The 12,501-nt window shown below is 43.7% G+C and overlaps 1 protein-coding gene across 11 annotated transcripts in view; it reads left to right on the top strand.

Moving 5' to 3' along the window:
- RGS6 (regulator of G-protein signaling 6) overlaps positions 1-12,501 on the top strand; it is a 656,379-nt gene that overhangs the window by 612,898 nt on the left and 30,980 nt on the right. The window lies entirely within an intron of this gene.

Here is a 12,501-nt window from a genome sequence, read left to right as displayed (position 1 = left end):
GGCCAAGGTTCTGCTCAGACCACACTGTCCCTAGATTGTTAGTGCTGAGGGCTTGGTGGTTGCACTGAGACCTGGAGAAGTTCTAGTCCCTAGAGAAAGGCCAAGAGTCTAGGAGTTCCTTCTAGAATTATACATTTAAATTATTAAAACTTTCTCTTCTCAGTTTGCCCTTCAGTTAAATGGGGATGCTAACACCTCAACCCATGGGGCTCAGGGGCTCTGGGCGGCTTCCTCAGCTGGTCATGATGGTTCTCATAAACCCCCCGCGGTGGTCATATGCTTTAACATTAGTGCTCAGTAGCCTGAGTGAAAGTACAGCCAGATTTGTGGATGCACTGGAAGCAGGGAGTGGGGTGCAGCCTCTCTCCAAGGGTTTTGTTTCTTATTTGACCACACGCATTGATAGAGCCAAGTTAATTGCCTGTATTTGCTTCCTGTGGAAATATTTCACAAGACACCCTGTCAGCCTGGGCCCAGCATTTGCACTTGTGTTTTGCTGATCCGTTTAGCTTTTTTGAAAATTTGGGCCAAGACCAAATCTTCCGTAAAGGTCTGTGGGCTGTGACCATAGCCCTCAGCTGTTTGCTGTATTGTTCCAATTTCATAGATTTAGCCTTGTGAGGGGAGAAACAAATATGGGCCATGATTATTTTTTTTAAGGGACTCGGTTCTTTATGCTATGAATTGAATTAGAATTATCTGTTCCCAACCATGGGGCCTCAGAGGACTTACATTGTCACCTACTTGCTATGTGGTCTGAGGCAAGGGCCTTGACCTTTTGTGCCTTAGTTTTCTCATCTGGGTGATGGGGGTGATGTCTTCTCTACAGCCCGCTAAGGATTTTAGAGAAATCAGATGAGGTCATAGCCCTGAAAAATCTTTGAAAAAGTAAAAAGTGCTATATATTTGTAAGTGTGAACTCACAAAAATTAATGACTTTAGTACTGTCTGGGTCTCATAATTCCAAGATGGATCCAAAAGAAATTCTCTCAAAAATATCTGCCCTTAGATGGGAAAAAAATGCCAGCAAAGGATATAAAAACAGAATTTTCAGGTCCTGGAGTCCATCCTAAGGAATCTGAGCTTCTCATCCTGAAGACAGTAGCAAGGCATTGAAGGCTGTTACCTGGAAGAGGGTGAATCCCATGGTGATGGGCAGTGTAGGCTGGAGCCAGGAGAGAGATCCGAATCCTTGGGGATGTCATCTAGAGCTCTGCTGGCAGTTGTTGGTGGAGAGAATTAAACCACAGGAAGTATTGAGAACCTTCAGCTGCCTTGTAGGGCATTTGCCTCTTTCCAAAGCCTTCACAGGCTCTAGAAGAGGCAGGAATCAGCTGCCAGCACAGTGGCTGCTTGGTTTCCCTTTTACAAATCTCAGAGTACCAAGGATGTTCCAAGGACGATGTCCCTGGATCCATTCAATCATGTGTCCATCTACCCATCCACCCATGTCGTGAACATCCATTCTCCCATTCAAGTTGGGAGACCCTGACCTGTGCGGCCTGATGTTCTGTGCAGAGGGAAATAATGTGGGAAATAGGAGGCCCGGATGGCTTTCTTCACCATCAGGCAGAGCTTATCTAAAAGCACATCATTCATTACAAACAAAACCAACCAGACCTAAGAAAGCACTTCGTTGAGATAGGATTGGATTGGAAATCTGTCCTTTAAGTGGACTGATAGTAGAATAGGATGAGCCAGCCCAGCCCCACTGGCTTTGGTCCTTGCAGTTCCCCACCTCACCTTCCTATTTGTCCCAACCCCACTGCTTTTCTGACCTGTGGTACCTGCTGAGATACCCCACCTTGCCCTGTACCTGGAGTGTCTGGGTCTTCCAGACCTCTGGATCTGAAAGTTCTTTCATGGGAGCAGAAATTTGATCTTCTTTACCTTTTATAAGTTCCTACATCACAAAGGTAATGCTGAATGCTGAATGTCAGCTAAATGCTGACAATTCATTCCAGAATTATAACATTTTCAGCTGTGCCTATCATCAAAGAAGTGGGGGACAATTTGTCTCTTAGCTTTCAACTTTGGAGAGACAACCTTGGGGAGTACACCCAGTAGGTAGTCAAGAAAGGCAGGTTAAATTAAATTCCTACAATGTGCCAATTCAGCAAAACTTAGAATACCCACTAAGTGTCAGATGTTCTAGGCGCTGTGAATATACCAATGCGTAGGTGGGTTCCTTTCCTTAAGTGGTCCTTGGTCTGACTCACCACAGCTCTACTTGGCCATGATGAACTCACAAAAGGATCAAAGAGCATGCTCAAGGCCAGTATGAGGTCTGGGTGATAAAAGAGCTGAGAAAGATACCGTCAAGTCCACACCCGCCCTGAGCAGACAAGAAGTCTCTAGCAAAGAGTTTATATTATTCCCTAAGTGTAGACGTTTAAATGCAACTCGATTAAGGAATGCAAGGTTTCTACCATTTGCTTTGTTTAAAAGCCAAAGCCCAGTGGAGTATGATTTTAGGTTTGCCCAGATGACTCAGAAGTAGAAGTCTTCCCAGTTGTTCATCTTTGCTCCAGTGGTGGAGGTGGTGGCACTGCATGCCGGTATCACAAGACCACACCAAGTTTCCTGGTATTAATCCTCTATTGGAGGGCATTTCCTGTTAGACGCTCATGCCAGACATATTTTAATAAGGAATTCTGTGACACTGCTTCCTCCAGGAGTTGCTCATTTTATCCTGTGGGTGGTTTTATTTTTGGGAGATGAACAGAAGAGGGAGGGATGCATTTTGCAAAGAATAAATCAGTCGTTTGTGATCAGTTCTGTTTATTACTGCACAGACTAGTAGTTCCTGACAGCTACTGAGAGAAGACATCAAAGAGTTCAATTCCAAAATTTCTTGGTTGCTACTTCTGAGCATAGGTTCCTTACACCAAACCCCATGACCTCCTTGAGGAGGAAAAGGAAAACAGTTTTCTAAGTTGATATCCCTGGCATTTGGGTAGGTGAAAGACAATATGCAAAGCTGTCTTTGAAGCTACCCTTATCTAAGAATAGGGAGTGAACAGCATGAAAATACTGTGCCCTTTGGCTAGTTAAATTAAATCTGTTTTTATAGATGCTTTGCAGAGCAAAAGCAAATGATCATTTACTCTCACATCCTCTTATGACCTGGAATGATGCCTTATGTGGAAACAAGGGGCTCCCATGTCCTACGTAGGAAGCTAAGGAAATCCAAAGGGGGCGCTTCTCGTTTTAGATCCACATGATCCCAGGTTGTTCATCCAAAGATGCATCCAGAAGGAGCAACAGCTTCCTATCTTTCACTTATGTGGATGTCCGTATTGCGGTATCTTTTCTGTTGCCTCTTCTATGTTTGTTAAGCAGATACTGATTTGTGATCCACTTCAAGTCCTCACCGCCGTGCTGTCCTGCAGGAACCATGCTGAAGAAAAGCTCATTTTCCCTAGGCTTCAGCTAACCATGCCTAAGGTCTGAGGACATTTGGTCAAACATATTCAAATATCTTGAAAGGTGAGGCTCGAGGATACAGACTTATGACTTCCAAAGGGCCCATCAGCCCTCAACACTTTACCAGGTTGGCACCTTGCTTCCAAAGATGTTCACAGCTCCCTTCAAGTATGGATGGCAAGTTGTGCATGGACTGCCTGTTAAGTGAGAAACCTGAGCCTGAGCCATCCCTGGTGTCTTGGCCATTACCATTGCTCACAGCAGCGATAGTGAATGGTACCCGAAAGGGAATCATAAGCAGTGGTCATACCTACTAGGATGGCTCAGATTTAGGACTCAAGGAGAGGCTCCTAACTTTCCTGCACCCACACATGGAGGGACTTTGTCTCAGCCAACCAGTACTGACTCCCCTTGGGATCCAAGTGAAGGACAATGAAAAGCAGCACATCAATGTGAAAAGAGCATGAGCTTGGGGGTCACACAGCTCTGGGTTCAAATTCTGGCTCCATACTTACCTTGGGTAAGCCACCTGACCTGTTAGAGTTTCAGTATCCTCATCTGTAAAATGGGGGTGTTTAAACCTAAACACTGCTTCAGAGCAAACATCACCAACAACTAAAATAGTACAGCTAGACTCTGCTCCCAAATCCTCTTTGCTTCTTTCTCCAGAATCTCTCTCATCCCACAAATCATCCCTTGCAAGGACAGTCACAGCATGAAATTATTATTGCTGCTTGACATGTATAATCATTTTTGTACTGCTTCCACTTCTACTTCCACATTTAATTGTGTGATTGACAGGACTAGAAAAGTGAGCCTTTGGCTACCAGTCCAGTTCCTTCTCCATCACCCCACACAGCAACACCACATTCTGTCCACACAGCCTCATTTTCCTTCAAGAGACTACATGGGACCCAAAAGCTCCCAAAGTCTGGATGTGATTCTAGGCAGCTTAGGTATGGAGGGCAGAGATGAGGCACACACACCTGTGAAAAGAAAAATAGGATACTTGAAAATCACAAGAAGAGCTCTTGGCCGCTGTGCAATGCTCCAGCCGAGTGGTTCTCCACTCCAGGAGGACGTTCTGAAGCTGGGAAATGAGATCTGTGCTGTCTTGGAAGCCCACAGCAAAGGAGAGAACATAAGGGTCTTCTTGAGGAGTTCAGCTGCGTGCTTGCAGCCCAGGGCCCCAGTCATTTTGTCTGATTGCCTTCCCCACCTCTTGAGAGAGTCACTGTGTTTTGTCAAAAAGAAAGGAGATTTCCAAATGAGGACTCTCATAGCAAAATATTGATTTTCAGCAGGTGTGGTTTTGAGACAGTTTGTACTGCACGCTGTCTCCAGCTCTCACTGTGCCTCAGACTCTATTGATTCTAGTTGGTTTTGATCCTGCTTTAGCATCCTAGGCAAGCAGAGGTCCCCTGGCCCAAGAAGAGAAAATGAAGGTGTAGTGGCTCATTGGGGTAACATCCCTGCACTACAGCCGTCAACCACTCCAGGGATATGATGCCTCCCACTGCTGAGGACTCTAGCTAAGACACCGGTGTGATTTAGAGCCCTAGAGCATAGGCCCTAGAGCATAGGTTTATCATCATATAGAGAACCACCCTCATCCTCTTTGGAGGAGGTGCCTCTCCACTGCATCCCAAGGTGGGAGTGACCTCTGGTAGTTCTGCTTGTTCATAGTCAACTCAGTCATCTCTGTTGCAGAAAGAGAGAGAGAGAAAGAGGGCAAGAAAGAGATTAAGAGGGAGGGAGAGATGAAGGAAGTGGGAAGGGAAGGAAGAAGATAAGGCAAGACAAAATAAAACAAGACAAGACAAAGCAAGAAAGAGAGAGAGCACATGAGCAAGTGAGCGTGCTTTTTCTCCATCCCCTTAGGAATTTACTCTCAGCAGGGGCTTGGCTTGGCTGATTTTGCCAGTGACTCCCTTGCACTTTGCAGATTCTGAATATACATTTCCCTTAAGACTGGTTGTCTGCAGAATAGGGGAAACAAATCAGCACCCCCATAAATCAGCAGAGGTCACTGCCAAGAGCTTTGTATACTTGCTGTCCCTGGCAGAGATAAACTCATTGCATTTGGGAAATGGCCAAAGACCCTGAGTCCAATCTTAATTCTCATTCCCAGAAAAATCTCAGTTCTCTGTTCACTCACTCCCTGTTTACTGTCTTTGTGTTTCCTAGACAAAGCTGGCAAGGAGGAAAGAACACAGTTCCATAACTGGATCATCAAAGCCTGCATTTTGTTGTTTAGGGGAGGAGTTGCAGGGCAGGAAAGAGTCACAGATCCCTAGACTGTGGAAAAGAGAGGCCCAGGCCAGAGGGAGGCTGAAGCCATGAGGTCTGCACAGGGTGTGAGAGATCTGCAGAGGTTCTCAGATTCTGTATTTCTCAGACCTGCACCTTGGAGCTGCTATTATTGCTGTGGTTGGTTGCTCCCTTGAAGGGTGGTTGAGGCTGTTATAATGGTGGTCAAGGGCTAGCAATGGGATTGGCACGGTGAGACCACCTCACAGGATTCATCCTCCAATAGGTTGTGTTCTTATCCTCTTATATTTCCCCCCACATCCTCACCTTGATGTCTGGCTTTGGAGTTGGCCATATGCCACGGAGAAGATGGGAGTGGTGCCTAAACTGCTCCTCTGACCACATGGGCCTCCTGAGAGTGGACCACCTCTCTCTGCTGCCCTTTCCTCCTTGCCCCTTGATTGTCTTTCTCCTCTGATAGATCAGACTGTGAAGCTGCAAGACCAGACCCTCCCTCCCAGCAATTCCCACAGAATTAGGAGACATATTTCTGTCTGTCTACTCAGATCTTTCCACTTTGGTGAGAATCTTTCTGGTTGGTAGACCACCATTCCCCACTTGTAGCAGGATAGGTCATCCCCGGGTACACCCATTCATACCCTGTGCCTGTACTTCATCTCTGCAGCCCTTAGAAGAATTGGCTAAATGCATCTCTGTGCAAAGTCTATCTTGCCTAGTTGTATCTAAGCTTTATGACATTAGGGACCTATTTGTCTTATTCAGGCTGTTATCTCAGTGTCTGACACAGTGTCCTGGCACCTAGTAAATGCTCAATAACTATTTGTTGAATATTATTTTGATTCAATATTTAGGCATCTGCTTTATCCTGCTGTATTTTGATTGGCAAGTTCTTTCTCTTCATGAACCAGGCTTTTCCTTCCTACAATGAGTCTATAGGAATTAGCTGGATCAGAGGGGAAATTTGTTGCTGAGCCAGAAGAGCTGGCTAGGAGAGGCTTCCTCACTGCTCATGGGGCAGCAGAGGGGTATTGTGAGATATTGATTGGGGATTTCAATTCCTTTGAGAAGTCAGAACAAGAAGCAGGGAATTGTTGCTTTGGAGAAGGGTCTGGAGAGGGTCCAGGCACTATGATAGGCTTTTCCAGATGACTCAGGAGCCACCTGACTCTGTCAGCCAGAAAGAAGCGATGCCTGATACAAGGAGACAATGTGTCATTTTTACTCTGGACTAACATTTGTACCTAAGCTTTAAATGTTAGAATAATTTGGCCGGGTGTGGTGGCTCATGGCTGTAATCCCAGCACTTTGGGAGGCCGAGGCAGGTGAATCACTTGAGGCCAGAGGTTTGAGACCAGCCTGGCCAACATGGTGAAACACTGTCTCTACTAAAAAATATATAAAAATTAGCCAGGTATGGTGGTTCATGCTTGTAATCCCAGCTACTTGGGAGGCTTAGGCAGGAGGATTGCTTGAACCCGTGAGGTGGAGGTTGCAGTGAGCCAAGATCACACCACTGCACTCCAGCCTGGGCAACAGAGTGAAGACTCCATCTCAAAAAAAAAAGGTTAGAACAATTTGAAGAGATGACAAATGAAAGCAAAGACCAATGATACCCCTCAGCCTGGGCTCCGAGACCATTAGGGATGGCTGAGCCAAGATACTCATGCTCCTCTGAGCTGAGTGTAATCCTCATTCTCCTGTGCACAGAGCAGGAATTCGATGCAGTCATAAACCCAAACGAGTATGGAGCCAGTAAACTCGCTGAACATTAAATTCCAACAGGCATTTCAGTGAACATGTATATTCGACTAACATCTGACCCTGTGCTAGACACTATGCATCTGTAAAAGATAAACACATACTGTTCCTGAAGGCACTTAAGAGTGAGCTGGATTTTTGTCTGAAATTTTCAGAAAAACATTTAGTGAAGTATGTTCACGCTAAGTTTGTTAAATCAGAATACGTCTGGACTATCCAAGTAGTCTCAGAACCAGGCCACTATTTCAGGCCGGGCGCAGTGGCTCATGCCTGTAATCCCAGCACTTTGGGAGGCTCAGATGGGCAGATCACTTAAGGCCAGGAGTTTGAGACCAGCCTGGCCAACATGGTGAAACCCCATGTCTACTAAAAATACAAAAATTAGCTGGGTGTGGTGGGGGGTGCCTGTAGTCCCAGCTACTCAGGAGGCTGAGGCACGAGAATCACTTGAACCCAGGAGGCAGAAGTTGCAGTGAACTGAGATCACACCACTGCCTGAGTGACAGCGAGACTTTGGCTCAAAAAAAAAAAACCAAGCCACTGTTTAATTTCATTTGAGTTCTTCCAGTGGGTTTATTCCAATTAGTTGGGTAACTCCCCTGCTTTTGTAAATATGAGGGTATCTCAGGAAGAATGAGTCCCAAAACAAGATTCCTTGGGTTCCAACCAAAGATGAAACCAAGAGGGCCTCACATGTGACCAAGACATTTTCTGCTTTCTACTTTCACTTTCTTTTTATTTTTTAAATCGAGATGTGAAAGTTGTATGTATTTATGGTATACAGCAGGAAATTTTGATATATGTATACATTGTGGAATTGTTAAATCAAGCCATTTAACATATGCATGGCCTCACACACTTATTGTTTACAGTGAGAACACTTAAAATCTACTCTCTTAGCAATTTTCAAGTATGTAATATATTGTTTCTAACTTCAGTCTCTAGTCACCATGATGTTCAAGAGAACTCTTGAACTTATTCTTCCTCTCTAATTAAAATATGGTGTCCTTTGACCAATGTCTCCCCAGTCCTTCCCACTCCCCACCAGCCCCTGGTAGAACTGCCATTCTGCTCTCTGCTTCTGTGAGTGTGATTGTCTTCAATTCCGTATACAGGCACACCTCGTTTTCTTGCGCTTCCCTTTACTATGCTTTATAGATACTGTGTTTTTTACAAATTGAAGGTTTGCAGCAACGTCGCATCAAGTGAGTCTATCAGCACCATTTTTCCAATAACGTGTGCTCACTTTGTGTCTGTGTCACAATTTGGTAATTCTTGCAACATTAAGCTTTTTTATTATGAGTATATTTTTATGGTCATCTGTGATTGGTGATCTTCGATGTTACTGTTGTAATTGCTCTGGGGGTGCCCAACTGCACCTGTATGAGACAATGAACTTAATCAATACGTGTTGTGTGTGTTTGTTTTCTGACTGCTTTACCAACCAGCCATTCCCCCCATCTCTTTCCCTCTCCTTGGGCCTCTCTATTCCCTGAAATGACAACTATATTGAGATTGGGCTAGTTAATAACTCTGCAGTGGTCTGTAAGTAACAGTCACATGTCTCTAACTTTAAATCAAAAACTAGAAATGATTAAGCTTAGTGAGGAAGGCATGTTGAAAGCCAAGGTACACTGAAAGCTAGGCCTCTTGTGCCAAACAGCCAAGGTGTGAATACAAAGTAAAGGTTATTGAAGATTAAACATGCACTCCAGAGAACGCACAAATGATAAGAAAGCAAAGCAACCTTATTGCTGATGTGGAGACAGTTTTGGTGGTCTGAATAGAAGATCCAATCAGACACAACATCCCCTTAAGCCAAAGCCTAATCCAGAGCAAGGACCTACCTTGCTTCAAGTCTGTGAAGGCTGAAAGAGGTGAGGAAGCTGCAGTAGAAAAGTTTGAAGCTAGCAGAGGTTGGTTCAAGTCCATAACATAAAAGTGCAAAGGGAAACAGCAAGTACTGATATAGAAGCTGCAGCACGTTATCCAGAAGATCTAGCTAAGATCATTGATGAAGGCAGCTACACTAAACAACAGATTTGCAGTGTAAACACCCTATATTGGAAGAAGATAAATCTAGGGTTTTCATAGCTAAAGAAGAGAAGTCAATGCCTGGCTTCAAAGCTTCAAAGGACAGGCTGACTCTCTTGCTAGGGGCTAATGCAGCTGGTGACTATAAGTTGACACCAATGCTCATTTACTATTCTGAAAATCCTAAGGCCTCTAAGAATGATGCTGAATCTATTCTGCCTGTGTTCTATAAATGGAACAACAAAGTCTGGATGGCAGCACATCTGTTTGCAGCATGGTTTACTGAATACTTTAAGGCCACTGTTGAGCCCTACTGCTGAGGAAAAAAAATAATATTTCTTTCCAAATATTACTGTTCATTGACAATGCACCAAGCCATCCAAGAGCTCTGATGGAGATGTACAAGGAGATTAATGTTGTTTTCATGACTGCTAGCACAACATCCATGCTGTAGCCTATGGATCAAGAAGTAATTTCAACTTTTCAAGTCTTATCATTTAAGAAATACATTTCCTGAAGCCATAGCTGTCATAGAGAGTGATTCCTCTGATGGATTTGGGCAAAGTAAATCAAAACCTTCTAGAAAGGATTCACCCTTCTGGTTGCCATTAACATTCGTGTTTCATGGAAAGAAGTAAACATATCAACATTAATGGGAGTTTGGAAGAAGTAGATTCCAGCCTTCATGGATGACTTTGAGAAGTTCAAGATCCCAGTGAAGAAAGTAACTGCAGATGTGGTGGAAATAGCAAGAGAACTAGAATTAGAAACAGAGCCTGAACATGTGACTGAATTGCTACAACCTTATGATAAAACTTTAGTGAATGAGGAGTTGCTTCCTATGGAAGAGTAAAGAAAGTGGTTTCTTGAGAATGGAATCTACTCCTAATGAAGACGCTCTGAACATTGTTGAGATGACAGCAAAGAATTCAGAATATTACATCAACATAGTTGATAAAGCAGCGGCAGAATTTGACAGGATTGATTGTAATTTTGAAAGAAGTTCTACTGTGGGTAAAATGCCATCAAACAGCATCACACCCTACAGAGAAATCCTTTGCGAAAGGAAGAATCAATGGATGTAACAAACTTCATTGCCTTATTTTTAAGAAATTGCCACAGTCACCCCAGTCTTCAACAATCACCACCCTAATCAGTCAGCATCCAACAATATCAAGCGAAGACCCTCCTCCAGCAAAAAGATTAGGACTTACTGAAGGCTCAGATGATCCTTAGTATTTTAACAATAAAGTAATTTTTAATTAAGGTATGTACCTTGTTTTTTTAGACATAATGTTATTGCACACATCGACTCCATATAGTGTAAACATAATTTTTATGTGTACTGGGAAACCAAATATTTCTTATGACTTGCTTTATTGTGGTGGTCTGGAACCAAACCCACAATATCTCCAAGTTCTCCCTACTTAAGTGAAGACACGTGGTATTTTGTCTTTCTGTACCTGAGTTATTTCATTTAACATAATGTTCTCCAGGTTTGTTCATGTTGTCACAAATGATAGGATTTCCTTCTTTGCTAAGGCCAAATAGTATTCCATTATGCCCATATACTGCATTTCCTTTACCCATTTATCTATTCATTGATGGATGCATAGGTTGACTCCATATCTTGGCTACTGTGCTCTTTCTTTTGTGCTGGGTAAGGAGTGAGTCTTGGTGAATCCTTGTCATTGCTCTGGCTTTTTCTGGCCAGACATCTCTAAAATGTGTCCCCCAACTGATGGGAGGTCTCTGCCTCCTCCTTCCATCCCTTCCCTGAAAAGAGCACCAAGGAAGAGGTCCTTAATGACCAGTCCTGCCCCTCAGCTGAGCACTCTCCTCCTCTCTGACCAGCTCTCCATTCCCCTCACCACTAGGGCCTTTGGCTTCGTGGGAAGAACAATGAGCATACATGGGGGAAGATGCTTCCTCCATCAGGACAGCCACTAACTAACGAGCCCACCATCCCCAGTGAAGGCCAACCTCCCTCCTAACACATTCTCTCTTGCAATAGCCAAGCTTTCCTGTGCAGCTGAGCTGAATTCCACTTCAATGGATAAATAATATTTTGTTCACTGACAAGTCCTCTTTTCTAATGGACCAGGATTTTCCTACCCTTGACGAGGACAGATCTGTTTGGAAGGAACCACAAGTTTCTAGGAATTAGCTGGAAATCAGGGGTGAAATTATTGGCCAAGGCCAGAATGTATAACAGATGCCCCTAGGAGCCGAGGAGAAGAGGTGGCACCTTGCTGCAGTACCTACGCCTCCTGGGTGTTAGTTACATATCCTGTGATGTGGTTGCCAAGAACTCCTTCCAAGATGAGGTGGTGGCCCTGAAATGCACAAACTGACCTAATTGCATTATTGCCTGTTTTTTTAAATTAAACTTTTTATTTTGAGATAAGCATTGATTCTGATGCAGTTGTAAGAAATAATGTGCTGCTTACCCAGTTTGTCCCAAAGGGAATATCTTGCAAAACTATAGTGCAATATCACAGCTGTGATATTGACATGGCTACAATCCCCTGATTTTATTCATATTTCCCAATTTTACTTGTGCCCCATGTGTGTATGTGTGCATTAATTCTATACAACTTTATCACATGTGTTAAGACGTGTCAAAATACGGAACCATTCTGTCACCACAAAGATCCTTCCTGTTGCCTTTCATAACCATACCTCCCTCATTCCCTCTCCTCCTTCATCTTTAACCCCAGCAACTACTAATCTGTTCTTTGTCTCTATAATTTGTCATTTCAAGAATGTTACATAAATGAAATAATATGGTTTATAATCTGGAGCTTGGCTTTTTCACTCTTCCTAATTCCCTTGAGATTCATCCAAGTTGTTAGGTAGAAGAACAGTTTGTTCCTCCTCATTGCCGTGTCTGGTTTTAATCATTAAGCACACCAACATGGCACTCAAGCCCAGTTACAAATCCTTTGGGACATGATCCTCAGGGATCTTTTATTCTAATAGAGCCCATATGTTTTGTTTGGTGCTTCTGAG

This window comes from Colobus angolensis, unplaced genomic scaffold (assembly GCF_000951035.1).
Source record: "Colobus angolensis palliatus isolate OR3802 unplaced genomic scaffold, Cang.pa_1.0 Scaffold3, whole genome shotgun sequence".
Lineage (NCBI taxonomy): Eukaryota > Metazoa > Chordata > Mammalia > Primates > Cercopithecidae > Colobus > Colobus angolensis.
This window is presented reverse-complemented; position numbering and strand designations above follow the sequence as displayed.